Source organism: Mustela lutreola, chromosome 13 (assembly GCF_030435805.1).
Source record: "Mustela lutreola isolate mMusLut2 chromosome 13, mMusLut2.pri, whole genome shotgun sequence".
NCBI classification, from domain to species: domain Eukaryota; kingdom Metazoa; phylum Chordata; class Mammalia; order Carnivora; family Mustelidae; genus Mustela; species Mustela lutreola.
In genome coordinates this window covers 59532169-59538693 of record NC_081302.1, presented here as the reverse complement: position 1 = coordinate 59538693, position 6525 = coordinate 59532169, and the positions used below count along the sequence as shown (strand labels likewise).

The following is a 6525-nucleotide window of genomic DNA, read 5'->3' as shown; positions in this document are numbered from 1 at the left end:
CCTATGACAGAACTTTGCCTACATGTTAACTTGATTAGCTGTCTCTGTCTCCACACTATAAAGGTATGCTTTGTCAACCTTGGAGAGAAAATGTGCTTTTGAAATTCAATCCGTCATTCCTTTTCCCTGAGTGTAAAATGCTGAATGTTTTCCGGTAGCTCTGGTCATGTGTCCCATACCCAACCCCACCCCACAACCTGCCTTAGCCACATAGGTGGAGCAGGAGCTAAAGAAGGAATATCATTAGTGTAGGAGAAGAAAAAGACTTAGCAACATCCCTTTTCAAATCCTACATCATTTAGTCCCTGGGTTGTTTTTTTTTTGGCTGATATACTATCTTCCATTGTTAATTTAATATTCAGAACTGTGTATATAACCCTCCCAATTAGATTTTTGCTTAACAGGGGAGCCAACCACCATAGCAAGTCCCTACAACCCAGAGTCTTTACCTGGCTTTCTCCTCCACTTCTGCCAGATCATTCTGGATCCTTCAGTTAGGGCCTAGGTCTCATACAGACCACCATTTAGTACAACCGAAGCTCAAGAGAAATTTCTATCACAGCAAAATATACATAGCATAAAATGTACCATCTTAACCATTTTGAAGTATACAAGTCAGTGGTCTTAAATAGATTCATCATACTATGCTATTATCACCACCAACCATCTCTCAAGGAAACGTACAACTTTTGGAAGTCATCCTTGTGCAGAGGTCATGCTATGCATCTCCACATTTTTCCAATTTTAGTATGTGTGCTGCTGAGACAAGCACCCTCAAAAAAACTTAAAAAAACAAACAACTTTAGTCCTAACTTGTCTATGAGGCAAGCATTCCCCTAATACCAAAACCAGATAAAAATACTACAAGAAAGAAAATTACAGACCAACAGCACTCATGAACATAGGTGCAAAAATCCTCAAAAAAATATTGGCAAGTCAAATCTAACAATGTATAAAAAGAATTATATACCACAATGAAGCTGGATTTATTCCAGAAGTTCAAGGCTGGTTCAACATTTGAAAACAAATGGATTACAGCCAGTATAATCCACTTCATCAATAGACTAAAGTAAAAAAATCACATGATTATACTGATTGATGCAGAAAAAGCATTTGGCAAAATCTAACACCTATTCATTATGAAAAGTCTTCACAAACTAGGAATCGAGAGGAACTTTCTCAACACGACAAAAAAAAAAAAAAAAAAAAAAAGAAAGCATCTACAAAAACCTACATCAAACATCCTTCTTAATTGTGGGAAACTATACTTTTTTTAAGGTCAGGAAAAGTTGAGATGTCCCCCTCACACTCCTAATTAACAACATACCGAAACAGTGCAATAAGACAATAGAGAGAAATGAAAAGTAAGCAGATTGAGAAAAAGAACCAAAACAAACCTTTACTCAGAAGCAAAGGTAGTCCCTTCTAGAATTTGTAGACTTTCTTTATTGCATATTTGTTTTCCATTTCAAAGATTTCTTCTCTTATTTTTATTATCACCTTCCTTCTATTTACTTAAGTTGCTGGTCTTTTTTTTTTTTTAATTTTTTATTTTTTATAAACATATATTTTTATCCCCAGGGGTACAGGTCTGTGAATCACCAGGTTTACACACTTCACAGCACTCACCAAATCACATACCCTCCCCAATGTCCACAATCCCACCCCCTTCTCCCAAACCCCCTCCCCCCGGCAACCCTCAGTTTGTTTTGTGAGATTAAGTTGCTGGTCTTTTTTATAGCTTCTTAAGATGGAAGCTAAAATCAAGTAGACTCAATTTTTGTTCTTCTCAAGTATATACACTTAAAGCTATGAATTTCCCTTTGAGCCCTGCTTTATCTGTAACCCAAATGTCTTGATACGTCACATTTTCATTATTATTCAGTTTTAAACAGTTTATAATTTCACTGCATTTTTTTGTTGGACCTATAAGCTATTTAAAAATGTGTTGCTTAGGGGCACCTGGGTGGCTCAGTGGTTTAAGCCTCTGCCTTTGGCTTGGGTCATGCTCTCAGGGTCCTGGGATTGAGCCCCAAGTCAGGCTCTTTGCTCGGCAGGGAGTCTGCTTTCCCTCCTCTCTCTCTCTGCCTGCCGCTCTGCTTACTTGTGATCTCTCTCTTTGTGTCAAATAAGTAAAGTTTTTAAAAAATGTGTTGCTTAATTTTCAAACATGTGTGGGTTTTCTAGTTACCTTCCTACTCCTAATTTCCAGTTTGATTCCACTGTGATCAAAGAACACATTTTATATCATTTCACTCCTTAGGAATTGTTTGAGACTTGCTTTATGTCCTAGCAGATGGCGCATGTTGATAAGTGTACATATGCGCTCACAAACAGCATGTATGTGGCAGTTGTTAAGTATAAAGTTCTGTGTATGTCAATTATGTCAATTTGGTTATTTTTGTTGTTCAAGTTTTCTATATTCTTGCTGATTTTTTATCTGCATGTCCTATTAGCTATTCAAAGAGGTGCTAAAATCTCCTGTAAGGATTATTTTTTTTAATATCTTTTTATTTTATTAAGATTTTATTTATTTTATTTGACAGACAGAGATTACAAGTAGGCAGAGAGGGAGGCAGAGAGAGAGAGAAGAGGAAGCAGGCTCCCCGCTGAGCAGAGATTCCCAATGTGGGGCTCGATCCCAGGACCCTGAGATCATGACCTGAGCCGAAGGCAGAGGCTTTAACCCACTGAGCCACCCACGTGCCCCTCCTGTAATGATTGTTAATCTATGTCTTCTTTTAGTTCTTTCAACTTTGCTTAATATATATTGAAACCATGCTGCATTTCCCACAGATTATTTATGCATTGTAAATTATTAGACGCATACAATTTTAGGACTGTTTTTTGTCTTATGTAAACCGATATCTTATCATTATGAAATGTGCCTTTTCAATCTCTAGAAATACTTCTTCCCTCAAAGTTTTTGTTGTCTGGTATTAATATATAGCTATACCAGTTTTCTTTTGGTTAGTGTTTGCATGGCATATTTTTTTCATTCTTTTTTCTTTAAAACTTTGTGTTTTTATAATTAACTTGAGTCTCTAGTAAACAGCACATGAGTTTTGTTTTTTTTTTAATCCAAAAGCCATTTTGGTCTTTTAATTGGAGTAATACTCTATTAACATTTAATATAATTATTGAAATGTTTATATTTACTATCTTGTTATGTTTCTATTTCTGTTCTTTATTCCTTTATTTCTCCTTTTTAATCCTTTTTTGGGGAGAAGAATCAGTATTTTTTATTTTTCTATGTTTTTCCTTCCTATTTTAGCTTACTGATTATTAGCTTTTCAAGGTTCTGGATTATTTCACCTTTTTTTTCTAAAAAGAAGGCAGATGGTACAGGTGAATCACCTCAGTCCTGTTGAAGGTTGGTTTTAGGCTTTGTTAGGGTTGGTCCTTTTGGGTTTACCTTCATTACCAGGCTATGTTCTTTCTGGAGTCTCAGTTGCCATGCTGGCAAACCTTGGCCTCCACCCTCAGTCTCTTCAGTACCATTCTCCTGCAAAATCTTTGCACAGCGCTGTACCCAGCCTCCCAGATACTGCTTTCTGTTAGCTTTCCTACAGTCACAGCTGTGCTGGTGTAGCTTGGGAGTTAGCCAACATCTCAGTGGGAGATTGCTTCTAGCCTTCCAGGTTCACTTGTCTGCAATTCCCTCCTCTGTGAGATTTTACCACCCAAGTTCCAGCCACTTTGGCAGTTTTGAACTCCATTCTCTCTCCTCAGCCCAACATAATAATAGAATAGGTGCCACGTACTCTATTCCCTGCCCTGTGGATTGGGCCAGGGAGAATACGGAGCTCACTTTGGCGTGCTTACCTTCTCTTAGGGATGGTCTGCATTGGTTGCTCTTCAATGCCTTCACGTCCTTGCGTTATATATTCTGTCCAGCTGTTAATAGTTGTTTTCAGCCGGATAGTTGGTTCAGTACAAGCTACTCTATTATGGCTGGAATCAAAAGTTTTCCTCTATTATAGTTTGATACACTCTATATCACAAATAAAAAATCTAAAACAACTCAAGAGCTCTAAAATCTAAAAATCTAAAAGAACTCTACAGTCATTATCAAGTGTTTCCAACTTGGCATTCTGTTTAGACCAGATACCCTTCCTTTCTCATCTTAATTTGGTTCTTTGGCAAGAGTTTTGTATGTGGACTGAGAATGTCAAGGTTTGGTTTCTAGACTTCTATATAAAAGTGATCTTGGTGATCCTGGACAAATCTCTTTTTATTACCACTTTGGTTTTATCATTAGTCAGGGGGAATAGCCATTAATGCCTGCCTGCCTGCCTTAAGTCTTTTCAGGAACAAGCAGGACAAATGCTTGCCCAGTATTCCTGACAGAGATGGTATGAGATCGGCTTAACTACAAAAGCAAAGTTCACAAAGGTGCCATCCCCTCAGAGATGTGGGAAGCTTTCATAATTTTCCAACTCTCGGACTATTTCTTCTCGTGCTCTATTTTTCTTTTTCTCATCTTCATTAGAGCTGTGAATTGAACACAAATATGACAAATTCTGCCATCTGAGTCAGACTGTCCTTCCTGACCCCTAGAATGAAAAAAATCACAGGTGTTTGAGTGGGATGTTGGTTTTGGGAGAGCTGGCTGACCAGGTGAAACCAGAGACTGTTTCCTATACAGGCCATAGAGGAACCCAAACTATCATAAAGGTTTTTTTCAGCATGGAAACAGAACATAAGAAGCCATGGGAGACTGAGTAGCATTAAGCTTGGGCAGCCAGATGGGTATGTTGCTAAGGGGTGGAATTACCTTTTACCTGGAATTTAGGGACTAATGACACAAGGTTTCAGTGGTGCAGCTCCACTTTTGTCTCTGACTCCTGCTTTTTCTAGGTTTTATCTCTGGCCAATCCCCTTCTGGATGATATAAATTCCATTAGGTATTTTACTCAAGTCAGCATTGTTGGTGTCTTATCCTTCCAAGGTCACCTCACATCTCTGCTCAGATGCTTTCAGTGCTCAGTTTATAGGTTAGCTCTGAGACCATTGTCGCTTTTTGTTCGCAAATTTGGGTAAAGGACCTTATTATAACCTCCATGTTCCAGACCTATTAAAACCCCAATGGACCAGGTTCTTTATATATGTATCTCTTGTGGCCCTCACACCAGTCTGGAAGGTCATCACCTTCCTTTTACAGATTTGGAAACTGAGGATCGCAGAGGTAAAGTCATCTATCTGCCCAAGGTTATAAAGTGAAATGTTACAGAGAGTGTTCAAACACAGATCTCACCTCAAATTCAGAGTTCTGCTCACTACAGCTGCTGCAAAGGAAGTACTAAGTGGGTGAATCATTCCAAATTCTCACGTCACCTGTAGAGGAAAGGGGACCTAAAAAAAAAAAAAAGTCTAGCACACCTTCATGTCTTTTTTTTTTCTTCTTTACCAAATAAACAAGTCTAATTGTCAAAAAGACTTCATTTACAATTCAAATCTTGGGGAAGTTTCAAAGGACATGCCTAACTAGGATTACAGATTATTGTAAATTTAATATTTACATTTAACCAGGATGGCAATAGGGATTATGCAAGTTATATAGTTGTTAGCAAAATTTAGCTCCTTTAGCATTGAGAAGTTTCAATTCCTTTAAGTAATCAAAGACTGGATAAAGACAAAACATAGAAGCTTTGGTTTTCTGGGCAGATAAGGAAGAAAATTTTGTTTACAATTTCTTATCAAGAACAGACCAAAAATCCAAGAAAACCTTGTGTTTTTTTTAACAGAGAGAAAAACAGAATTTTAATTTTAAAATACCTGTGTATTTTTTTAAAAAATTGTTTATCTATCTATCTATCATCTATCTATCTATTTTGGGGTGTTGGTAGAGGAGCAGAGGGAGAGAGAGTCTCAAGCAGACTCAGTGCTAAGCATGGAGCTGGATGCAGGGCTCAATCCCATGACTACCTTCGTGTCTTTCTACCTTAATTCATGTTTCTTCTCCTAGAATTCTGCTCATATTTACTGATCACTTACTATATGTTGAGAACATATACTAATACAAAGACATAAAACCTATAGTAGAGTAAGAATATGAATAGGTATGGGGCACCTGGGTGGCTCAGTGGGTTAAGCCATTGTGTTTGTCCCAAGTCATGATCCCAGGGTCCCGGGATCCAAGCTCTGGATCAGGCTCTCCACTCAGTGGGGAGCTGCTTTCCTTCTTCTCTCTCTCTGCATGCCTCTCTGCCTACTTGTGATCTCTGTCAAATAAATAAATAAAATCTTTTTTTTTTTATTTTTAATTTTTTATAAACATATATTTTTATCCCCAGGGGTACAGGTCTGTGAATCGCCAGGTTTACACACTTCACAGCATTCACCAAAGCACATACCCTCCCCAGTGTCCATAACCCCACCCCCCTTCTCGCCACCCCCCTCCCCCCAGCAACCCTCAGTTTGTTTTGTGAGATTAAGAGTTACTTATGGTTTGTCCCCCTCCCAATCCCATCTTGTTTCATTTATTCTTCTCCTTAAAATCTTTTTTTTTTTTTAAACAGTATG

The 6525-nt window shown here is 38.0% G+C and overlaps 1 pseudogene; it reads right to left on the bottom strand.

Moving 5' to 3' along the window:
- Positions 1-672: 672 nt before the first annotated feature.
- Positions 673-772, bottom strand: LOC131814213 (U6 spliceosomal RNA; annotated as a pseudogene).
- Between the last annotated feature and the right edge of the window lie 5753 nt (positions 773-6525).